Source organism: Ochotona princeps, chromosome 6 (genome assembly GCF_030435755.1).
Source record: "Ochotona princeps isolate mOchPri1 chromosome 6, mOchPri1.hap1, whole genome shotgun sequence".
Taxonomy (NCBI): domain Eukaryota; kingdom Metazoa; phylum Chordata; class Mammalia; order Lagomorpha; family Ochotonidae; genus Ochotona; species Ochotona princeps.
In genome coordinates this window covers 34,414,730-34,439,687 of record NC_080837.1, presented here as the reverse complement: position 1 = coordinate 34,439,687, position 24,958 = coordinate 34,414,730, and the positions used below count along the sequence as shown (strand labels likewise).

At 43.7% G+C, this 24,958-nt stretch overlaps 1 protein-coding gene across 3 annotated transcripts in view; it reads left to right on the top strand.

Annotated features, from left to right (window-relative positions):
• The first annotated feature begins 8,650 nt into the window (after nt 1–8,650).
• The window catches only part of CTDSPL2 (CTD small phosphatase like 2), a 72,130-nt gene continuing 55,822 nt past the window's right edge, over nt 8,651–24,958 (top strand). Inside the window, exon 1 of one of the 3 annotated variants that reach the window (XM_036495391.2) lies at nt 8,651–9,015. The gene's annotated coding sequence lies outside the window, so the exon portion shown is untranslated. The other 2 variants (XM_004578120.3, XM_004578121.3) reach the window with 2 other exon arrangements.

Genomic DNA, 24,958 nt, shown 5'->3' with positions numbered 1-24,958 from the left:
TACCTCTCCTTTCTCTATAAATAAATAAATAAAATGGAAGGGAGGAGTTTTTTTATTTGAAAGGATAATTTTTCACAGAGAGAGAAGCAGAGACAGAAAGTTATTTCATACACTGGTTCACTCTCCAGATGGCTACAATGGCCAGAGCTGAGCCAATTCCATGCCAGGAACCAGGAGCTTCTTTTTGGAGCTCCCATGTGGGTGCAGGGTCCCAAGGATGTGAGCCATCCTACACGGCTTTCCCAGGACACATGCAGGGAGCTGGATAAGTAGTGGAACAGCTGGAACAGGAACTAGTGACCATATGGGATGCTGGTGCTTGCAGGCAAAAGATTACCCAATTGAGCCATCATGCTGGCTTCAGACGGAAGACTTCTGTTTCCAGTTATGATGGAGTAACTTGACTCAGATTAAAAGCAGCTATATAACTAGGGACAGTGAAGCAGCTGCTTTCAGGCAGCACAAAACTACCGTCTCTGAGAGCACAGATAGTAAGCACATGGCTCTCTGGTTCTACAGAGCTAACAAGCCAGAGATCACAGTATGGAGCTATTGAAACAGTTGGAATCCATGTGATGGAGTAACAGAAATGAAATTAAGAGAGGTGGCCCCAGAAATCTACACTTTGGGTCCGCACAAGCCCATAACTCTTGGTGATGCTGCACTACCATCTTGCTAGAGCAAGCTCATCTGATTGCAGTGGGTACAGGATTGAGAACAATCTAGATACCAAAGGTCAATAAATGTTGGGGCAAAAGTAGTACCAAGGGACATTAGATTTCTGGGCCTGCCAAGCTGGAGATATGAATTGTGGAATCAGATGGAACACGAGACAGGCTGTTCCACAGTAAGACTTAAACTCCTCACAGGCTCTGACAAAGCCATACAGACACTCACACAGACAAGGATCAAGTTCAGACAAGACTGACGTAGAAATCAGTATAGAAGATAAGTCCCGCCGAGTTAGAACTTGAAACTCTTTAGGCTTCCACAGCTAGAAAATAAAACACCAAGTATAGAAAAATTCAGGTGACCACTCAATAACTGAAATTCCTGCTAAAACAAGAATAAAGCAGTTTTCAGAGAAGATAACAGACTACAGAATCTGTCTCTACAACATGTTAGCAAGTTCACACTATCTGTTGTTCATAAAAAATACTGCCTACATATGGTACTGGAGCAAAAAACAGAAACAAAAAAACCCCACATATACAGGCCCGGAGCAATGACTCAATTGGCTAATTATCCCCTTGATGCACCGGGATTTCATATGGGCACTGGTTCATGTCCTGGCTGCTATAATTCACATCCAACTCCCTGCTTTTGGGCTAGGAAAGCAATAGATAATGACTCAAAGCCTTGGGAACCTGCACCCATGTGGGAGACCTGAAAGAAGTTCTTGGTTCCTGGTTTCAGATCAGTACAGCTTTGGCCATTGTAGTCATTTGGGGTGTGGATCAGCATATGGAAGACTTTTCTCTGTGTCTCTCCTTCTCTGCATAAATAAGCCTTTCTAATAAGAAATAAATCTGTACAAGAAAATGCCGGGCCCGGCGGCGTGGCCTAGCGGCTAAAGTCCTCGCCTTTAACACACTGGGATTCCATATGGGTGCTGGTTCTAATCCCAGCAGCCCCACTTCCCATCCAGCTCCCTGCTTGTGGCCTGGGAAAGCAGTCAAGGACATCTCAAAGCCTTGGGATCCCAAATTTTCTTGGGAGACCCAGAAGAGCCCCAGGCTCCTGGCTTCGGATTGGCTCAGCTCCAGCCGTTGAGGGCGTGCATCAACGGACAGAGGGTCTTAATTTCTGTATCTCCTCCTTTCTGTATATCTGACCTTACAAAAAAAATAAATAAATGAATCTTAAAAAAAAAAGTCTACACAAGAGCAGGCTTATGGCCTAGCAGTTAGAATGCTATTGGGGGCCTGGTGCGATAGGGTAGCAGTTAAAACCCTTGCCTTGAATGCGCTGGGATCCCATAAGGGCACCAATTCTTATCCTGGCAGCTCCACTTCCCATCCAGCTCCCTGTTTGTGGCCTGGGAAAACAGTAGAAGATGGCCCAATGGCTTGGGCTTTTGCACCTGTGTCAGAGACCTGTAAGAAGCTCCTGGTTTCAGATAAGTTCAGCTCCGGCCGCTGTAGCCAACTGGAGAGTGAACCATGAGATGGAGGATATTTCTGTCTCTTTTCATAAATATACATTTCCAATAAAAATAAGTAAATATTTAAATCTTTTTAAAAAAAGATTTATTGGGCCCGGCGGTGTGGCCTAGCAGCTAAAGTCCTCACCTTGAAAGCCCCGGGATCCCATATGGGCGCCGGTTCTAATCCTGGCAGCTCCACTTCCCATCCAGCTCCCTGCTTGTGGCCTGGGAAAGCAGTCAAGGACGGCCCAATGCATTGGGACACTGCACCCGCGTGGGAGACCCGGAAGAGGTTCCTGGTTCCTGGCTTCGGATCGGCGCAGCACCGGCCTGTTGCGTCTCACTTGGGGAGTGAATCATCGGATGGAGGATCTTCCTCTCTGTCTCTCCTCCTCTCTGTATATCTGACTTTGTAATAAAATAAATAAATCTTTAAAAAAAAAAGATTTATTTATTTTTATTGGAAAGTCAGTTATACAGAGAGAAGGAGAAAAAGAAGAAGACCTTAGGTCCATAGAGTCACTCCCCAAGTGGCCGCAACGCTGAGCCAATCTGAATCTAGGAACTTGGAGCCTCTCCCGGGTCTCCCACACGGGTGCAGTGTCCCAAGGCTTTGAGCCGTTCTCGACTGCTTTCCCAGGCCACAGGCAGGGAGCTGGATGGGAAGCAGGGCCACCAGAATTAGAACTGGCACCCATATGGGATCCCGGTGTGTGCAAGGCGAGGACTTTAGCTGCTAGGCTACCATGTCGGGCCCTTAATCTTTAATAAACCTTTTTTTTTCTTTTCTATTCTTTTTTTAAAAATTACTTCTTTTTATTATTATCATTATATGATATAGTTCTATAGGCCCTGGGATTTCCCTTCTCCCCTCCGAAATTCCCTCCCCCTCACTGAGTTCCCCTATATCCTTACTATAGTATAGTTCTTAATACACAGTCATATGTCCATTATTGCAGGCAAGGACAATGGCAGAGAGACCAGCATCCTATTGTTAAGATATAGTAAACAGTTTCATTGGGAATACATCTTTGTCTGAAAGTAGATATGCATACTGCATTGTATCCTCACATCTGGATATGACAGTCTCCATTACACAGTTACTATATGTCCCATTAAATGAAAAGCCACAATACAAAATCAACAACAGGAAGAAAAATAGAAATTTACAACACTGTGAAGTTAAATGACATGCTACTAGATATGACAGTCTCCATTACACAATTACTATACATCCCCTTAAATGAAAAAACACAAAACAAAGAACAGGAAGAAAAAAAGAAATTAACGACACCATGAAATTAAATAACATGCTACTGAATGACTAATGTGTCGCTGAAGAAATGAAAAAATCAAGAAACTTCTTGAAGAAAATGATACTTATGATCTATGAGTGATTGTAGAATTTAATCAGAAGAAAGTGTTTTGAAGAGATGAAATTCCTGTAGGCATCAAATAGATGGGTTTTTTTAATCCAGTCTACTAATCTATGATGTTTGATTGATTCGTTTAAACCATTTACATTCATTTACATACAAGTGGTTGGTAATTTGGTCCTGTCATTTTAACAATGCGTTGTTCATTGGTTTAGTCTACTATTGTTATTTTACTGGGATCTTCTTTGCATTTGCTTTTGGTTTTGGTGGGTGCTGTTCCTCTTCTCTGTCAAGAGAACATCTTTAAGGATCCTTTTAGGGCAGGTTTCGAAGAAGCATATTCTTTTAACTTTTCTTTACTGTGGAAGAATTTTATTTCATTTTCAAAGACAAAGGAAAGTTTTGCTGGGTACGTTATCCTGGGCCAACAATTTTTTTTCTTTTAGAATCTGGAATATGTCACTTTATTCTCTTCTGGCCTGTAGAGTTTCCTGTAGGAGGTCTCCTGTGAATTTAATTGGCTTTCCTTTGTATGTCGATTTTTTTTTTTCACATGCACATTTAAGGATCTTTATGTTCAATTGAAAAGAGCTTGATTCTCATGTGTCTTGGTGAAGATCACTTTTGGTCAAGCCTGTTGGGAGTTCTGTGCCCCTCCTGGATGTTGTTTCCCAATTCTTTCTCTAGATCAGAGAAATTTTCCCTTATTATTTCATTGAATACTCCTTTAATTCCAGCTTCTCTTTCTGCACCTTCTGGGACTCCCATAAATCTTTAATAAATCTTAAAAAAAATGAAAGCTAATGAATATTCTAATAACTAATGAGAAAAATTAATTCATTGGGGTAGATGTTTGGCTTGCTGGTTGGTATGTCCATATCCCATATTGGAGTGCTTGAGTTTCATTCCTAGTTCCAACTTTGAATTTCAGGTTCCTGCTGGCCAGACCCTGGGAGGCAACGGCTCAAATGAGTTGATTCCTATGGAAGCCATGTATTGAGTTCCTGGCTCATAGTTCCAGTCCTGGCTCTAATACAGGCGGCCGGGCATTTGAGGAGTGCACTAGCAGGTGAGGAGCTCTCTAAGCCACTTGAAAAAAAAAAAAAAGATTTGGGGCCTGCATTGTGACAGTTACAGCTTCCACCTTGCAATGTCAGCATGCAATATGAGCACTGGTTTGAATTCCAGCAGCTCCAAGTCTGATGCAATACCATGAAAATGCTCTTAGGGAAGCAGTGGAAGATGGCCTGTGGCTTCAGGTCCTTGCAACCATATGGGAGACCTGAAAGAAGCTGGATAGAAGATTGCCTCTCCCCTTCTGTAACTCTGCCTTTCAGTAAATACTTTTTTTTTAAAAAAGCGACTGAATAGATTTAATAGATTGAAGAAGGAATTGAAGACATACAGGTAAAGTTGTATACTATTTTAGAAACGTGGATTTGAGGGCCCAGTGCAGTAGTTTAGTTGTTAAGTCCTTGCTTTGCATTGGCTGGGATCCCATATGGGCTCTGGTTCATATTATGGCTGCTTCACTTCCCCTCCAGCTCTGTGCTTATGGCCTGGGAAAGCAGTAGGGGATGGCACAAAGCCTTGGAACCCTGTACCCACATGGGAGACCTGGAGGAAGCTTCTGGCTTCTAGTTTTGGACTGGTTCAACTCCAGCTGTTGTAGGTACTTGTAGAATGAAACAGAGGATGGAAGATCTTTCTCTGTCTTTCTTTCTGAAAATCTGGCTTTCCAATAAAAATAAATAATTCCTTTGGCAAACAAACAAACAAACAAACAAACAAAAAAAGGAAATACGGACTTGAGGGCCTGGCTAAATCCTTGCCTTGAATGCATTGGGTTCCCATATGGGCTCCGGTTCGTACCCAGTTGCTCTACTTCCCGTCTGGCTCCCTATTTGTGGCCTGGGAAAGCAGGAGAGAACGACTCAAGGCTTTGGGACCCTGCATCCACATGGGATACCCAGGACAAGCTCCTGGCACCTGGCTTTAGATCAGCTTATCTCTGGCCTTTGCAGCCACTTGGGGAATGAACCAGTGGACAGATCTTTCCGTTTCTCTTCTCCCTTTAATCTTTTTAATAAAAATAAATAAATCTTTTTTTAAAACAAGAAGTATGGACTTAATTCATTCATCAAGTGAATTACCATTCCTTATGATGCTGCCCATCCCACTTCCAAACAGAAGACTTTATTATTGAACAATGACCATTCTTTCAATGCTACTAATTTGTATATTAAATGATTCAGAACATGGGGTATATAGCCGTGACAAAGCCTTTAGTTTAAATAAACTTGTGTGCTAGAATGAGAGACAGTATTTTCCATATTTATTATTTTCCTGGTGGTGATAAATGTTGAGAAAAACAACCCAGAATGAAGAAGTGATGGAGATGGTGCTGTTTTAGATAGAATGATCAGGGATGTTGGTGATGAGAACATATATGATGTGACTGTCCTGTGTAGCCCTATTCTGCACTGTAGAATGAAAGCTACAATAGTAATTTAAAATTTTCTAACAACCACAAAATCAAATCTTGATATCTAATCAATATATTCAAAATATTGCCATTTAACATGTGATTAACATAGGATGCTACTGAAATACTTACATTTTTTTCTTTAGTATTAAACCTGAAACATTCTTACACATTTCAATTTGGCCACTAAATTGTCATTGGATATATTTATTGGTAATTAGTGTTCACAAAATTTATACCTGCAGAGGTTTTCAGATTTGAGGTAGGGAGGCAGTTGGCATAATGAGAACAGTTTAGACTTAGCCTGTTCAGTTGTCCTTCAGTACAAGAGGGAGAGGGAAACTGATTCCTGGACACCCTGTGGATACCAATACACGTAGATGCTGAAGTCCCATATATAACAGAACATTGCAATTGCATTTACCTAAATAACCCTCAATTGCCTTATGCAATGTAAATACTGTGTAGTTAGTTTTATGCCATGTTGTTTAGGGAATAGTGACAAGCAGAAATCTGTATCTGTTCAATACAGTATAAAAAAATATTTTCATGAACAGGTGCTGTGGTATATTGGGTTAAGCTGCCACCCGTAACGAAGGGCCATATAGGCACTGGTTCAACTTCAAATCCAATACCCTATTAATATATATGGGAAAGCAGTGCAAGGTGGGTTTGAGTCCTTGGGCTCCCGTACCCATTTGGGAGACCAGGATGAAGTTCCTAGCTTTGGTTTGGCTCAGTCCTTGAGCAGCCATTGTGGCCCTCTAGGGAGTGAACCAGCAGATGGACAATCTCTTTAATTCTGAGAACAAATAATCTTCTCAGCTCATGGTTGATTTATTTTACTTTCCAATGGATTGGACATTGATTCTGAGAAAGAAAGACTGCATTCAGTGCCATGAAGAGCCCTAAGGGCAAAGCAAGTCTGAGACCAAGTTAAAAGTTTAGTTTTGTCCATATGAAGTTTCAGGTGGCCATTGCCATCAGGTAATTGCAACACTAAAGAATAATGCAATTCTGATATTTCAATATTTAGTATATTACTACTTTAATGAATTGGGATGATAATGTAGTGTGGAATTAATATTAAAGGATTAATTACAAGGTACTTATATTTCACATAAAAAGTAAATTTATTTCATATACAGGCTGAGTATCCCTTGTCTGAAATGGTTGGGACAAGAACTATTTTGGATTTTAGATGTTTTTTTAAATTCTGAGCTATTTACATAAATATTTTGTGGGATGGGACCCAAGTATAAAAATAAAAATTCACTCATTTTTCATATATATTTTCTACTAAGTCTGGAGGAAGTTATATGCAATATTTTAAGTGCATGTGTGTGTTTTGACTATGCTATGAGATGGAAGTCAGGTGTGGAATTGTCTACATGTAATTTCATGATGGTACTCAAAAAGTTTTGGAGTTTGGACCATTTTAGGTTACAGATGTTTAACCTACACATCAGAATAAAGGTGTCTCTGAAGGAATGTTGAAGATATTTCTATAACATGGCTTTGTTTTCAATAGCAGGCGTCTTTTGAGAGCAGCTCTGGTTTAATAACGTAGGTAAAAATTCACGTCACTAGGAGTTTTTTTTTTTTTTTGCATTAGTTTTTTTTACCCCTGTGGCCTCTATTTTGCATGTATTCCTCAGTTTTTTTTTTTTTTTTGAAGGTTGATTTATTTGGAAGACAGAGTGACAGAGACAGTTAACTTCTACCGAGTGGTTCACACCCCAAATTCCGCTAACAGCCTGGGCAGCACCAGGCTGAAGCCAGCAGTGGGCCACTCCATCTGAGTCTTCCACGTGGGTGGCAAGAACCCACATTCTGGAGCCATCAGGGTGCGCATCAGCAGGAAGCTGCATGTCAGGTGGAGTAGCTGCTGACCCAGAGTTCCGTCCTATAGTGCCAGCACCCAAAGCGGCTGCCGAATGCTCGGGCGCCTCGATAATGCAAATCCCTCGGTCCAATAAAATGAGAGTGGCTTGCGGTTTTGGTTCAAAGATAACGCTCTTCTCCCCACTTGGAGTAGGCATTTCAAATACCTTTCCTGGGGGAACTGTGCGTCCCCGGACCCAGTGCAGAGAACGATCGTCGACTTAGCGTGGGATCCAAGGGCGTGCACTGGGATGAGTGAGTCGGGAGGCCACCTGCTCGGCTTTCTACCCGAGGGAGTCGGAAAGAACTCCTTCAGGGGCCCCTGGGATCCCAGGGAAAGGTGCGCGTTACACCTTTTTACCCGCCTCAGGCAGCGCTCTCCAGTAACCGCCTCCTCCTGCGCGCCAAGCCGTTAGACCCGCCCGGTCCGGCTCGGCTCCACCCATCTGGCGCGCCCACGCTGACTAAAGCTAGCCGCCCGGGAGCGCGACGCCATCCCAGCTCCGCCTCCGGGGCCCAGGGCGCGCTCCCCCTCCCAGCTCGGCCCCAGCGGTTCCGTTAGCGGCAGCCGGAGGGGAAAAAAAAAAAAAAAGTCCTTCGGGTCCCCGCCTCTCTACTCTCGACGCTCCCTACTGCCCCTGCGACCACTCCACAGGCGGCTACGGAGGCCCCTGAAGTACATACAACCCCCAGGCCCCCGTGCTTCCTGACAGGTTTTGTCCTTTCCGACTCCTTTCAGTCCAAAGACGCTGTGTTTAACTTTTGCCAGGAATTGGGACTCGTGAGTTTGTTTGGGCTTTCAGGAGCTTCCATCTTCTTCACGGAAGTAAAAGTGATTTTTTTTTTAATTCCGCCCCCTTCCCTCCTCCCGCATTCCTCCCCCCTCCCACCTCCTCGAATTGTGGCGGGAGGGGGAGGAGAAAACCAGAGCGCCTGCGCGGAGAGGCCGCTTTCCATCCGGGTCCCCGTCCGTGCGGTGCAGCAGGTCGGTAGGCGGGAAATGGCGACTGGCTGAAGGAGCTGGTTGTGTTGCTGCTACGGGCTATAAGCGAGAAAGACACCCCACGCTGCGCAGTCGGAACCATCGCCGGAGACCGAGGACACTTCTCTGTCGTCACAGTCAGGTAATCCCCTCTCGTCCCGATGCTGCCGCTGCGCTCCGCGCCTCAGTCCTCCTCTTCCCAGGGCCGTCTGCCGGGATCTCCTCCCCTTCTCAGCCCGGTCCTCCCGCGGCTCCGGCGCCTGGGTAGGCATGCCTGTGCTGGCGCCTCGTCCTTCCTCCGTGTGGAGCCGCTGTTCCCTGGACTTTCCCCTGGGGGACGGAGAGGGAGCTCACTTCCCGCCAGCTCGGGCTCCTGCGGCTGCGGCCTGTGTGTTGTGATTTCTGGGGTTAGATTTCACTTCGCTGCCCACCCCCGCCCCCCAACCCCCAAACCCAATCTCAGCGCGGAGAGTCCCCGACCCCCTGGTCCCTCCGGGTCGTTAAGTTACACCACCAAGGTTTCTAGCCTCTTTCTCTCTCTCTCTCTCTCTCTCTTTTTTTTTTGGACCCACTTGATGTTTTCAGTGCTTGGTTCTTTCGGGTAGGGTGCTTTTAGGTGGTTTGGGGGTGGGGGGCGTTGCTGTATCTCCGTGCTTCTCCACACCCTTCGAGAGGCTGGGAGAAGAGATTTTGGTTAAGTTCTGTGTGTCTGTTGTGCTGTGAAAACATCGAGTTGACACGGTTACTTTTCCAAATCGAGAGCGGCAGTGAGGACCAGCTCTTGGAGAAGGCCCCTGGTGTGCGCGGTGGTCAGTTCGCTGAAGGGTGAATTTGTGTTTCATGTTCTTTGCTTTCTTTGGGGATGAAATACCTGCATGTGCGTTCGCTTTTGCCTTCCTGGCCGGTCTTTTGGGGGGTAAATGGCTGCATAAGTGAGCCGTGTTTATTTACTTCTCACCCTAGTGGTGACGGGACGTGTGAATGATGTTCATAGCTTTAGAGTACCTTAGGGAAGTCTGAAGAGGTACTGCCTGTAAACTTTCCTCAGCTCCTGAAATGAAGTGGACTTGCTAGAGGTTCCTCCCGGGCAGGCAGTTATCTGTAATGCTAGCGAAGCGGTCCCTAAGATGCCTGCCCTCCACGGCCTTGCCAATTAGGGACTTGAAAGGATAGATTTATCTGCATAATGTTCAGCTTGTAGATTGCTCTGTGTTCTGTCTTTCCCTTTTTGTGTTACAGCTGCTATGCCAGTAAAAGTAGGGAAATGGCAAGTTTAAGCTAGCTTTCCTCATCTGTCTTTTTTTTCCTTTTCCTTTCAGTTACCTATAAAAAGAAATGTAGTAAGGAAGCTGTTGGTATTTTTCAGAATTTTGAGTTGAGTTTGAAGTTTTCCTATTTTTTTTTCTACCCATCAAAATAAATTTTGAAAATTCATGATACTTATCAATTAACATTAATAACCTTTTAGCTCATTTTAGAGAGCTTCACTGTTGTTAGTGTGATATTAGAATTAAAATTAAGTAATAAACAGAAATAGAAAATGTCATTCTAGTTTTCATTTGATAGACTTTGCCCAAGGTCATAAAGAAAGTCAAGGCAAATGTAGCTCTTATGTAAGTCAGTCTTTTAGGATTGAGTTGAACTTCATACTTCTTTTTCTAGGATCCGTACAATAGGGGGTGGAAAGTGGAGATGTGGGCATTTTGGATACTTGCTGAATTAATTTTTGTGAAAAATGGGAAATATATAATGTAAAGAGTTCCGGAATGTAGGTCTAGTGTGGACTTTGTATTTTAATTACTGTTTTGGGTAGTTTATAAATGTTAATATTTCAAGTAACTGAGCATTACTGAACATGTCTGGTAATTCTACAAAATTGTCTAGTACTACATTCATTCAGTGCCTTTCTTCTTTTTTAACAGGCTTCTCAGCATTGATTGAAAGCTGTAAGTGGTGTGGTTCTTTAGCTTTGTGATTTTTGGACAGGTAGTTTTTCATGAGACTATTAGGTAATATAATCCATCTAATTTTAGTTTAAGAAACTTAGACCAGTTGTTCAGAAAGGATATACTACATAGACTCTGCCAATTGAGTAAAATGGTATTAAATTATTTTAGTCTTAGGAGATTATGTTTTGGGTTAATTAGATAAAGAATAAAGTGTTTCTGCCAGAATTTGAAAAATGCAATATTCAATTATAGCTATAATTTATCTAGTTGCTATGCACCAGCCCCATGAACTTTTTGCAAGATCCCTTGTATGCACGGAATTCAAATTTTTTGTGCTAACATATACTTATCTTTAAATTCTATTTTTCATGTACTGTTTGAAATCCCCGTTTACATTTTTAGCCAAAGGGAGAAAAAATATTTTCAAACTGTATACATTATGACTAAATTGTTTTCTTAGAGGTCTGTTTATTTGAAAGCAGAAAGCGAGAGCGCGAGCAAGTGCATGCTTCGATCCACTGAATCACTCTCCAAATGGCTGCATTAATCAGAATTGAAGTCAGGAACTCCATTTTGGCTGCCCACCTGAGTGGCAGGGGCCCAAGTACTTGGTTCATCATTTTATGTCTCCGAAGATACATTAGCAGGAAACTGAATCAGAGCATTTGGGACTCAAACTGGTGCTTTAGAATGAGGTGCTGGCATCTCAAACATCTGTTTGACCTCATGTACCATAATACTGGGTCCTGTCACTGTTTTAATCCAAATGTCTCTGAACTAGTTAGGTACTTTCTACTAGTGTATTATCTTGTGTTTTGTTTTGAAGACAAATTCTTTTCCATTGTATCACTCCACAAATGTCTATACCAGCCTGAGCTGGACCAGGCCAAAGGCCAGGAGCTTGGAACTCCATCTGGCTTTCCCCTGTGTGGTGGCAGGAACTAAAGTACTGAGGTTATCATTTGATACCTCCCAAGATGTACATTAGCAGGAACCTGGATCCGAATCAGAATTAGGACTTAAACTAAGAACTCCGATGAGGATTGAGTTATTCTGAGCATGGACACAAGACTAAACCACATGATTTTTCAGAGCCTTTCTTTCTCTTTAAGATTTGTTTGTTTTTATTTGAGAGGCAAAGTTACAGAAGAATGAGGGAGAGGAGAGGAAGAAAGAAAGCCTCCACCCATTGTTTTATTCCCTGATGGCCAGATCTGAGCCAGTCTGAAGCCAGGAGCTTCTTCTGGTTCTCCCACGTGGGTGCAGGGTCTCAAGGCTTTGGGCCGTCCTCGACTGCTTTCCCAGGCCACAAGCAGGGAGCTGGATAGGAAGCGGGCTACTGGTACAGGAACTGGTGCTCACATAGGATCCTGGAAAATGCAAGGTAAAGATTTAGCAACTGAGCCATCATGCTCGGGCCAGTTCACTCCCCAGATGGCCACAGCTAAAGCTGAGCCATTTAAAGCCAGGTGCCTCCATCTGGTCTCCCACATGGTTGCAGGGTCACAAGGAATTGGGCCGTCTCTGCTGTTTTTCCAGGCCACAAGCAGCGAGCTGGATGGGAAGTGGGACTGCCGGGATTAGAACTGGCACCCATATGGGATCCCAGCGCGTTCAAGGCGAGGACTTTAACCGCTAGGCCATTGCTTCAAGCCCTGGGTGCAGTTGTTTTAACTAGCAACCTACCTTGAGGCCTGAGACCTCCTACTCCCATACTTTTTGATGAACCCTCATACATTGTGAAATTGGGAATGAAAAAGCAAAGAAGTTATTAGACATGAGAAGAGGAAATTAAGGCCCTGAGGCAATGTAACTTGTTAGTTTGAGTTTCTCACTTTGACCAATTAGTTTTTTAAAAGACTTATTAACTTACTTGAAAAACGGTGATGGGGAAAGAGACAGAGAAAAGATCTTCCATCTGCTAGTTCATGCTTCCAAATGCCTACAGCAGTCAGTTTTGGCAAGGCTGAATCTAGGAGCTAGGCACTGCACCTGTGTCGTTGACATGAATAGCAGGAACCCTACTTGGACTATTACCTGTTGCTGCTTCCCAGGCACATAAGCAGGAAGCTGGTTAAGAGGCAGTGTAACTTGGACTTGCGTTGACACACCAATATAGGATGCAGTTTTACCAAGTAGTTGCTTAATTCGCTGTGCCACAATGCTTACGCTTAACATAAGCTTTAGGAATGATTAAGAGTCTTATTAAAATTAAAATAATTGTATAATCATTGAGCTTTTATGATGTACAAATATGATTTGAAAAATATTCACTATCATTTTGAATAGCTATTTCAGCTATTTTCAGAATATATCGTTTTACTTTTTAATTAGTAGCAAATGAGTATAGAAAATTATGATTATATCTAATCTTTGGCTGGTTATTTATTTGTTTTGAATTTTAATTTGAAAAGCAGAGACAAGTCAGAGAGCAAGAGCTCCCCTCTATTCCTTCATTGCCCAAATGGTTACAACAGCTGGAACTGGGTCAGAGCCAGCTGGGAACTCAGTATATGTTTCCTACAAGTGGCAGGAACCTGCACACTTGAGCCATCCCTGTTGTCTCTATAAATCTGACTTTCAAATAAATAAATGAATCTTTAAAAAAATCAGTTTCTATTTTGAAATCAGTAGTCATCAATAATTTAGTAATTACATATGATTTCTCCAAAGAAAAAATATTTAGGAAAAGCGTTCTTTCTGTTCCTTAAAGAGACTAGGAGGGGGCATTTGCCCTAATGGTTAAGATGCTGCCCTTTTGGGGCCCGGCGCTGTGGCCTAGCAGCTAAAGTCCTCGCCTTGAAAGCCCCGGGATCCCATATGGGTGCCGGTTCTAATCCCGGCAGCTCCACTTCCCATCCAGCTCCCTGCTTGTGGCCTGGGAAAGCAGTCGAGGACGGCCCAATGCCTTGGGACCCTGCACCGGCGTGGGAGACCCGGAAGAGGTTCCTGGTTCCCGGCTTTGGATCAGCGCGCACCGGCCCGTTGCGGCTCACTTGGGGAGTGAATCATCGAATGGAAGATCTTCCTCTCTGTCTCTCCTCCTCTCTGTATATCCGGCTTTCCAATAATAATAATAAAATCTTTAAAAAAAAAAAAAAGGTGCTGCCCTTTTACATGGTAGTGACTGGGTTCCATATCTGGCTTCAGCTCCTGTCTCCAGCTTCCGTCTAGTTCCAACATGGGAGAGGAACTGGGTTCCTGCCACCCACATGAGAGACCTGGATTGCATTCTCTACTCTGGATCTGGGCCTTATCCCAGCCTCAGCCATTGCAGGTATTTTGGGAATGAACAGGCAGGTGCAAGTGCTCGTGTTGGTGCTCGCTTGCTGGCTCACATAGTTACTCTCTTCCAATTATCTCAAATAAAGTAAAAGCAAAATTTTAAGGTGGATAAATTAATTTTATCAGCCTAATTCCACCAGTCTGTTATTTTTAGTGTAGTCTTTATAGTTTGCCAAGTGTTTTTGATTGTAAGATTATTATATTTAGCAGTACCTAGAGAATTGTTTAGTTGTAGCTACTTCTACAGAGAGTATCTGATGCAGCAGTTAAGACTCTACAATGTCCACATCTGCTATCGAGTGCCATGTTCAAGTCCCAGCTCCTGCACACCCTATAAGGCGGCATCTGATATATCAAGTACCCGGATCCCTGTTACCCTTGTGAGAGATCTAGACTGGAATCTGGGCTCCTGTGTTTGGCCTGGCCCACCTCTTGGCTGATATGAGCATTTGGGGGATGGCAGTGGATGGCAGTGGATGGCAGTAGATGGAAGAGCTCTGTCTTTACCTTTCAAAGAAAGTGAAAAGAAATACATGCATACATATACTACTGCATGTGACTACCTTTCTTTGTCACAGACTTTGTTTTGCAAGAAATTGAAAGAATTTTGTAATTCTTATTTTTTATGTCCTAGTGGACATAGGATATTTAGTAGATGATTAGGTGAGAGAGTAACCTCTTCGCTTAATGACTTACGGAAATGATAGAAAGTAAAAGTAGACTCTTCTTGCAATACCTGAAGTTGACTTCTAATTAGACTAGAATCATCGACTAAGTGGAACCAGATGTTACTGCTTTTGAAAATATGTATTTTTAAAAAGATTTATTTATTTTTATTGCAAAGTCAGATATACAGAGAGGAGGAGAGACAGAGAGGAAGGTCTTCCATCTGTTGATTCACTCCCCATGTGACCACAACGGCCAGATCTGTGTTGATCCAAAGCCAGGAGTCAGGAGGTTATTCTGGGTCTCCCACATGGGTGCAGGGTTCCAAGGCTTTGGGCCATCCTCGACTGCTTTCCCAGGCCACAAGCAGGGAGCTGGATGGGAAGTGGGACATCAGGGACTAGAACCGGTGTCCATATGGGATCCCAGTGCATTCAAGGTGAGGACTTTAGCCTCTAGGGCACCACGCCAGGCCCAAGCTCTTGGTTTTCTTGTTAGCATTGATCAAACGCCTTTTTCTTAGCATTGATTAATGCAAATGGTTCAGTTTGGCATGATTTGTAGTGAAGAAAGGCTAATTGCATCGGTGGCTCTAGATTGCCTTTTCTTCTGTGGTCTTGATTCTCCCAAAGTTGTGTTGTGAGTCAGGTCCTCTACAATTTTTTTTGTCATTTTTTTCTCCATTTCCCTCCAAGGACTGCTTAGTCTTTCATTTTATCTGCAATTAATGTAATGCCCATGGAAACCATGTGTGTGTTTGTTTTTTAAATTGGAAAGGAAGATCACATTTATAGTGAGGAGAACTAGAGAAAGATCTCCATCTGCTGATTCACTCCCCGTGTAGCCACAGCAGTTGGAGTTGAGCCCAATCTAAAGCCAGGAGCTTCTTCCGGGTCTCCCACATGGGTGCAGGGTCCCAAGGCTTTGGGCCATCCTCTACTGCTTTCCAGGCCTAAAACAGGAAGCTGAATGGGAAGTGAAACAGCCAGGAATGAACCGGAGGCCATATGGGATACTGCAACTTGTAGGTGGAGGGTTAGCCAATTGAGCCATTGCAATAACCTTGAAATTTATTTTTATTTGAAAGGCAGCTACAAATTCTTTTTAATTTTTAAAAAATTGGTATTAATATTCCTTTTATTCCTGATTTTTGAGTTGAATTTTTTAACAGATTTATTTATAATTTTTATTGGAAAGGTAAATATACAGAGAAGAGGAGGAGGAGAGACAGAGAGGAAGATCTTCTGTCACATGATTCACTCCCCAAGTGACTGCATTGGCTTGAGCTGAGCCAATCTGAAACTGGGAGCCAGGAGCCTCTTCTGGGTCTCCCACATGGGTGCAGGGTCTCAAGGCCTCGGGCTGTCCTCAGCTGCTTCCCAAGGCCACGAGTGGGGAGCTGGATAGGAAGTGGAGCTGCTGGGATTAGAACCAGTGCCCACATTGGGATCCTGGGGTGATCAAGGGCGTGTTCAAGGCGAGGACTTTAGCCACTAGGCCACCACACTGGGCCCAAGTTTAAGGTTTTTCTTAAAGATTTATTTTATTTTGTTTAGAAAGCAGTGGGAGAGAGAGAGATCTTCCATCTGCTTATTCACCCCCCACCCCAAGAGACCCAAGCGCTTGGGCCATCTTCTGCTGCCTTCCGAAATGCATTAGCAGGGAGCTAGATTGGAAAAGGAGCAGCTGGGACTTGAACTGGTACCCATGTGGGATGCCAGCATGTTAGGCCTTGGCTTTACCCATTTACCCCAGGATGCTGATTTAGAAGCAGAAGCAAGACCTGATTCCAGGCACTGAAATGTGGAATATGGGTATCCCAAGCATTACATAACTGCTTATTTGTTTATTTGAAAGTCACAGTTACACAGAGGAAAAGATAGAAAGAGACCTTCCATCTGCTAGTTCACTCCCCAGATGCCTTCAAGCCTGTTACTGGGCTGGCCAAAGCCAGGAGTCTGGGACTTCTTCCATATCTCAGACTTTAGTGCAGGGACCCAAGCATTTGGGCCATTTCTCTGATGCATTAGTAGGGAGCTGGATTAGAGTGGAGCAGATCAGATGGCCTTGAACCTCGTAGTCATATGGAATGCTGGCATCTCAGGCCATGACTTTACATGGTTCACTAAAACAACAGCCCTGGCTTTGTTTATTTTATTGGCCTTTTTAAAGAGCCAGGTTTAGTTTTCTGGATTTTTCTCTGTTTTTCCTGTTACTTATTTCTCTTATTTCCTTTGTGTAATTTGCTTTGGTTTTAGTTTTGTTCTTTGGTTTCATAAGGTGGAATTACTCATTTAGCATCACTATTAAAGTAAGATTTAAAGCTCTTTGAGCATTGCTTACCTTACATCTTATATGTTTGATTTCCATTTTCATTTGTGTTGAAATATTTTTTAACGTTCCCTGTGATTTCTTGTGTGATATAATGGTGGGGTGCTTAGGAGTTTGTTTAAATTTCTCTGTATTTGTTGATTTCTCAAATGTCCTTCATGATTTAAATCTGATTGCATTAGGGTTGGAGACCATATACTTGTACAATTTCAGTCCTTTTAAATTTAGTAAGATTGTTTTATGGTCTGTGTACTCTGCTGGAGCCTGTTCCATGTGTTGGTGAAGGGTATTCTGTTGTTTTTGTAGTGCACTGTGGGTGTTAGTTCTAGGGAATTGTTTGGATCTTCTTCCTGATTCTTTGTCTAGTTATTATCCCCATTACTGTAAGTGTTCCTAATCTTTTTCACTTCATTTATAATTTTTTTTTTTAGATCTGGGGGGTTCCCTCAGGTGCCCACATGTATATTTTGCCTCCCAGAAATTTTGATGTTTCACTTTTACTAGTTTTCAGTTCAAAATGTTTTTGAAATTTTAGTATTTTTATTGGAAAGGCAGATTTACAGAGAGGAGAGACAGATGAAGATTTTCTATCCACTAGTTCACTCCCTAAGTGGCCACAATGGCTCAGGCTGAGTCGATCCTAAGCCAGGAGCCAGGAGCCAGGAGCTTCTTCTGGGTTTCCCACGTGGTTATAGGTTCCCATAACTTTGGCCATCCTCTACTGCTTTCTCAGGACACAAGCAGGGAGCTAATTGGGAAGTGGGTGGAGGAGCTGGGATATGAACTGGTGCTCATACGGGATCCCGGCACTTGCAAGGTTAAGATTTAACCATTGAGCTATTGTGCTGGGCCCTGTTTATTTTTCTTAATTTGAAAGGCAGAGAGAGAAAGATGGGTATCCTTATCTACTGGGCCGCTCCTTAAATGCCTTAACAATTAGGGCTGGACAAGGCTGGAGCCAGGAGTCAGGAGGAATTCCATCTGGGTCTCCCCCTTGAACCCTATGTGTTACCTCCCAGAGCTTGGGTTAAAGGGAAGCAAAATCAAAAAGTCTGCCAAGGCACTCCTTTATAGCACAGATATCCTATGTGGTGGCTTAGTACACTGTGCCACAACAACCCCTACCAAATGTATTTGTGTGTGTGTAAATCATTTACTCATTTTAGAGAATTTATTTTTAAATTTCTATTTGGTACTGAAAATTTTTGTATATTGATTTATACTTAATTTATAATTTTGGTCAGAGTGAATGTTTAGTCTTGAAATAAGACTTATCAAATGAGCATTTCATTTAAAATTGAGAACCATGTGTTTATTTTGTTGTGTGATCAGTTTGTGCAAGTTCATTAGGATATTAGCAAGTTAGGAACTTCAGAGAATACATTGGGCAAAATCTTTATACTTCATTTTTCAAATCTCTATTTTATTTTTTAATTTTATTTTTCTTTTTAATATTTACATAACTGAGAGGAATGCAGATCTATATGGGTGTCTGATAGGGTGGGGAGGGTCAGGAATGGAAAAAGGTGGGTGGGACAGATGTTTCAGGGTTTTTTCCCCTACTGTCTGCGGGGTGGGGGGGCAGTACGGGGGAAGTGCACAACTTGCTGTCAAATTACATGAGCACCTGGGATGGAGGACAGTCATTTGATGATGCCTTCCAGACCCACATGTGAGGAAGAGTTTTCTGAGGGTGTTACTTAGGTTTGGTAGTTCTGAGAAGTTGTTGGTTTCATTGCTCCAGGGTTGAGAAAATCTTACAAGGTCTGTTAGTTGACCAAGTCCACCTTAGTGCATCCACAGGCCCAGGAACATGCTGCAAAGCTTGACCAGGAGAATTTTCTGCTTTCCATCCTCTGATGAGGCAGGCTATGTTCTCTACTGGCCATCATCATTATCTAGATGAGCTGCCCATCATGTCCCACATATGCATCTGGACATGTTGTCCACTGCACAAACATCAGCAACTGAGAAAGCCCAGTTCAACAGCTGACCACACATCCCGTGATTTTCCTTGTGGCTGGGGTCTGAATTCAGCTGTCTCGTTGGGGAACTCCCTAAGAAACCTCCTCTTGGGTGGTCTCCCACCTGACTTGTGTGTACCAGCCACTGTATTTACTAGAGGATGCAGCTGCTTGGTTAGTTCCACCCCAGCTCCATCTCATGTGAACGGACAGGTGCTGTGGCATAGCCTAGCCTCTTTTGTCTTTATTTCTAGCCTTTTATTATGTTTTATTTCGGAAGACCTTTTTTCTTGAACTTTCCAGAATCCTCCACTTTGTCCATACAAAATGGTCTAGTATTTTGTGTATATAATATGGTAAGTGTATATTGTAGTTACCTGCTGAACTTTTTGCTTCTCATGTGCAGACATACTTTTCAAAAAACCTTTTGTTTTCAGCTTGTGGCAGGTGACCAATAAATATTTAATGAGCTGAACCTCTTAAGACTGGAGTACTTTATATATGTCTTTGGTCTTAAGACCTACTTAACATATTGTTTCCATGATTCCCATTTAATGATTCTCTGTTTAAAAATGTTTACTTGTGGGTATTTAAATAAATCTGAAAAAATTACATGAATTGATTTAATGTAACTGTAAGAGCTTGGTGTTTGTTGAAGCAGTTAAGCCACTGTTTAGGGTTCCTGCCTCCCTAGCAGAGTACCTAGATAGGACTCTGAGTTCTGTTCTTCCAGCTGGCGTGCAGCGTGGGAGGCAGCAGGTGATGCCTCAAGTAGTGAGGTTCCTGCCACCCGCTGGGGAGACCCAAACTGAGCTCCAGGCTCCCAACTCTGAATGTCACAAACATTTGAGGAATAAACTGGCACGTAGGTGAGCTCTCTCTCTGTTTCTGTCTTTCAAATAAATTCGAAAATATTAAAAAGGAAATCGTTAAAATTTCCCTGTGTATTTGCCATACATAAATTTTCCTTTTCTAGGGAATTCCCTGAAGAAAAAAAGGATTCCAACAAAATGTATACAATTTAAATAGTATTATTAAGTAAATACTGTATGACTCAAATAATAAATCTTTTTGTACTTGAACATTCACTCTCTAGGAGAAAACATAATTTTTTAAAGATTTACTTATTTTTATTGCAAAGTCAGATATACAGAGAGGAGGAGAGACAGAGAGGAAGGTCTTATGTCTGATGGTTCACTCCCCAAGTGACTGCTATGGTCTCTGCTGTGCCGATCCAAAGCCGTGAGCCAGGAACTTTCTACAGCTCTCCCGTGTGGGTGCAGGGTCCCAAGGCTTTGGGCTGTGCTCCTCTGCTTTCCCAGGCCACAAGCAGGGAGCTGGATGGGAAGTGGGGCTGCTGGGATTAGAACCGGGACCCATATGAGATCCTGGTGTGTTCAAGGCGAGGACTTTAGCCACTAGGCCACTGCGCTGGGCCCTAGAAAGCATAATATTTTGTTTCTGGTTGGCAATTTAAGCCTGGGTACTGTTTGGTTATGGGATAAAATCACTTCTGTGAGATGTTTTGGTACTTTGTGGGTAAGCCCTTTTTATTTAGGGATATCTTATTCTGTTTAAGTTACTGTAGAAATAATACAAAACAGACAATTGTTGTGGTGTTACAGATGAAACTGTCCCTCCCTGATTCTGGCATTTCATTTGGATGCCAGTTTAAGTTCCAGCTACTTCACTTCTGATCCAGCTCCCTGCTAATGCACCTGAAAAAGCAGAGGAGCATGACAGTTCTCTGGATCCTGTACCCATTGGAGAGATCCACAAGAAGCTGTTGGCTGTTGAGCTTTCACACACTGCTGTCTCCTTGCTGTAACTTCATATGGATCTAGGGATTTTTCTGGGAAATCTATATAAGCACTCACTAATCCATTTCATGAGGCCTGCACCATATTGATCTGATCACTTCCCAAGTAGCTTACCTTCAAAGCTGTCACATTGAGAACTAAGTTTAAACACATGAACTTGGGAGGAGACCACACATTCACTCTCTAGTGGTGTTTTGTTGCTATTGTTTTTGCTTTTGCTATTATTGATGTAGCATCAGATTTAATGTAGCTTCAATGTTTAAAAAATTATTCTTTTTTCCTTTGTCTTTTGTGTTAGTAAAAGCTAAACTGAGACTATACAGTTTGTAAGAATCTTCATCTTAACCTTTGTTGGAAGTTTCGGTACGTTATGTGGTTCAGAGTGCTTAATTGGAGTTAGACTTTTCTGTGAATGCATTCACTGTTGGAAATAGTTTCACTTCCTCTGTGTTTTATAGCCTTTCCTATTCCTTTTTCATTTTGAGACTCAAAATAGTTAAATTCAGTCATTGTTTGGTATTGTAGGGAACTAATTCAGATCCCCATGGGTGCTAAAATCGGTGAATCTGTCAGTGTTCCACTGTGTATAACAAGATTGTGTATTATTTCCAAAAAGCTACACATTTCATTCTGTATAATTTAAATCTTCTCTAGATTACATATAACTTCTGTGTAAGTAATTAAACTGTGGTGTTTAGTGACTGATGGGGAAAAGTCTGTACTATAGGCTTTTTGTGCGGGGAAGCACATTTCCAATTCATGATTTTTTTTTTTTAAGATTTATTCATTTTTTATTACAGCCAGATATACAGAGAGGAGGAGAGACAGAGAGGAAGATCTTCCGTCCAATGACTCACTCCCCAAGTGAGCCGCAACGGCCAGTGCGCGCTGATCCAAAGCCAGGAACCGGGAACCTCTTCCGGGTCTCCCACACGGGTGCAGTGTCCCAATGCATTGGGCTGTCCTCAACTGCTTTCCCAGGCCACAAGCAGGGAGCTGGATGGGAAGTGGAGGTGCCGGGATTAGAACCGGCGCCCATATGGGATCCCGGGGCTTTCAAGGCGAGGACTTTAGCCGCTAGGCCACGCCGCCGGGCCCTTCAATTCATGATTGATTGTCTTGCTGTGAGAACGTAGATAACCAGGGAATGGGTGCTGATTATATATTCTTTATTCAGGTCAAAAACGACAGTTCAGTGACTTTTTTTAAAGATTTATTTATTTGTATTGGAAAGTCAGATTTACAGAGAGTAGAGATAAAAATCTTCTATCTGCTAGTTTACTCCTTCAGTTGCCCTAATGACTGGTGCTGAGCTGCTCTGAAGCCAGGAGCCAGGAGCTTTTTCTGGGTCTTCCACATCGGTGCAGGGTTCCAAGGTTTTGGGCTGTCTTTGTTTTCCCAGGCCACAAGCCGAGAGCTAGAAGTGAAGTAGAACAGCCACGATTCGAACCGGTGCCTGTATGGGATCCTGGCGTGTGCAAGGCAAGGACTATAGATACTAGGCCACTGTGCTGGGCACAGTGATTTTTTTGTTAGCTGTGACAGAAGTAATACTAGAACTTATATCTCTTAATTCTTACTTTAGTAGTCTTTATAATTCAGTGTGTGTTTACTTCTTAGTGTTGGGACAATTTTTTTTTTAAATTTATTGTATTGTTGACAGTGGTTACATAGTTAATTACGATTAAAAAAAGAAAGGTTCAGGGGTATAGGGAAGTGGGTAATACTGTTATGTCCATATTGTTTCCATCATGTATCCGAGGTAAAGGGGAATATTGAGGGAGAAGCCCCACCCGGATTCCCGCCCACCCCAAGTCCCGGATGTGGGGCATGCTCTCAGATACTTGCTCAAGTGGTTTTAATAGTTCAGCAGTAGGGCCCGGCGGTGTGGCCTAGCAGCTAAAGTCCTCGCCTTGAAATCCCCAGGATCCCATATGGGCGCTGGTTCTAATCCCAGCAGCTCCACTTCCCATCCAGCTCCCTGCTTGTGTCCTGGGAAAGCAGTCGAGGACGGCCCAAGGCTTTGGGACCCTGCACCCTTGTGGGAGACCCGGAAGAGGTTCCTGGTTCCTGGCTTTGGATCGGCGCGCACCGGCCCGTTGCAGCTCACTTGGGGAGTGACTCATGGGACAGAAAACCTCCCTCTCTGTCTCTCCTCCTCTCTGTATATCTGACTTTATAATAAAATAAATAAATCTTTAAAAAAAAATAGTTCTCCAGTTATGAATTGCTGCCAGTTTTGCTTGATGAGGTCATCCACTGATTGATATGGTCCATCATAAAGTCTCCGTTCACCCCATATTTCACTGCCAACAACATACAGCTGAGATGAATGATTGACCTGTTCTGTCTTCTGTCTTTTTTTGGTTAGAGTTCTGAGTCCAGCAGTTCGATTGGGGAGATCTCCAAAGAAACTTTGAGGTATTCCCAGACTAGATTCTTGTATGTTCTAGCAAGCACAGGGCCCGGCACAGTCCATCACCCCGATCAGCTGGTGGTTGCAATTGCTGGGTTGGTTCTGTTTCCAGCACTGTCTTCCACTGGAACCAATGGGTGTTGCAGTCCAGCCTGGTTCGGCCCAGCACATACTCGGCCCTTACATCAACTAGTGGGAGCTGCAGCCTAGTCGGGACGACCCACGATAACCCCCACCAGGCCTGCTCCCTACCCTGGTTTGCCAGTAAGTGTAGCAGAAGACCAGTCTGTCCCCCATCCCATTTGGCTCTTGTACATGTCACTGGGTATTAAAGCTTAGTTGCATCTAACCAACTCAACCATCCAGCCCTCACGGATGTTGTTGAGTGCCTCTCTGTCTAACCACCCCAGCCCGCGTCCTAGTTTTATTGCCCTCCCACAGGAGTAGTAACCCAAGAAGAGGAAACCCACTTTTTCCCTCCCAGGTCTCTCTCAGTCCCGGTTTATGCACTCTTCAGGTGGTTCTGTGGTTTAACTTGACAGAATTAGTCTCCAGTGCCAGCTGATGCTGCGGCTAAGCACAAACATCCCTCACCCACTCTAATTTATGCTTGTACCAGCAGGAATAATCAGCCCAGTCTGGCTTTTCCCTGATCTAGTCCACATGCAGTGCACAGGTGTTGCAGCCTTGCTTAGTCTGGTCTGTCCCCATCCCAGCCCACGCTCTCCAGTGGGAGTAGCTGTCTGGTGAGGGGACCAGCCCCTTAATCCCCTTGCCAGCTCTGCCCCTCCCTTCCTGGATCTCACGTGTGCTGGTTGGGTGCTGCTGTCAAATCCAGTACAGGCAACCACGCCCTGGCATTCCATAATGTGTACTTGTTTTGTCGCGACCAAACCCGGCTCAACCCACACTCTGTTCTGGTGATCGGATTTGCCAGAGGATGACATGAACTGATTCAGCCTGGTCTGCTCCTGATCCATGCCGAATGTGTGCCAGTGGGAAACTTTCCATGGCCTATTCTGGGCTGTTTCCTATCATGCTTCTTGCGCTTACCTGCAGGGACTGTGTCCTGCCAGAGGGGTTGCCCAGGCTCCTCCATCAGAACCCCTCCCAATGCCAGATTTTGCGCATATCAGGGGGTCCTTGAGCCAACCCTACTCAGTTCACCTCCTGTCCTAGCAGGAATAGTGGCTTTTCCTGGCTGACTTTCACCCCATTCTGGTTCTTGTTGGATGTTTCAGCCCAGCCATGGCTCGTCCATACCCACATACAGCTCGCACATGACTTAGTAGGAGGTTGAGACCCAGCCTAGTCAGTCCCACGTCTACCCTGGTTCTCCATGACACCAGATGGTGTTGGGGTCTGAACTGGCCTGGTGCATCCAATCCCAGCTCACACTAGTGCCTTGGGTGACTATGACTGTTTCCTAGATAGAACGCAGCCCCCATTACAGCACATGCACCCCTTCGTGGGAACCTCAACCCAGTTAGGGTGTCCCCTTACCTCCCCATTTGGGCCTGTTCCTAGCCATAAATCGTGCACCTGCCCGTGGTTGCTCTGAGGACCAGTAGGTGCAAGAGTCTAGCTCGGTATGACCTGTGCTCCATGCTGGTTTCTAGTTTTGCTTGTAGGCTAAGGTTTGCTTAGTCCTGCC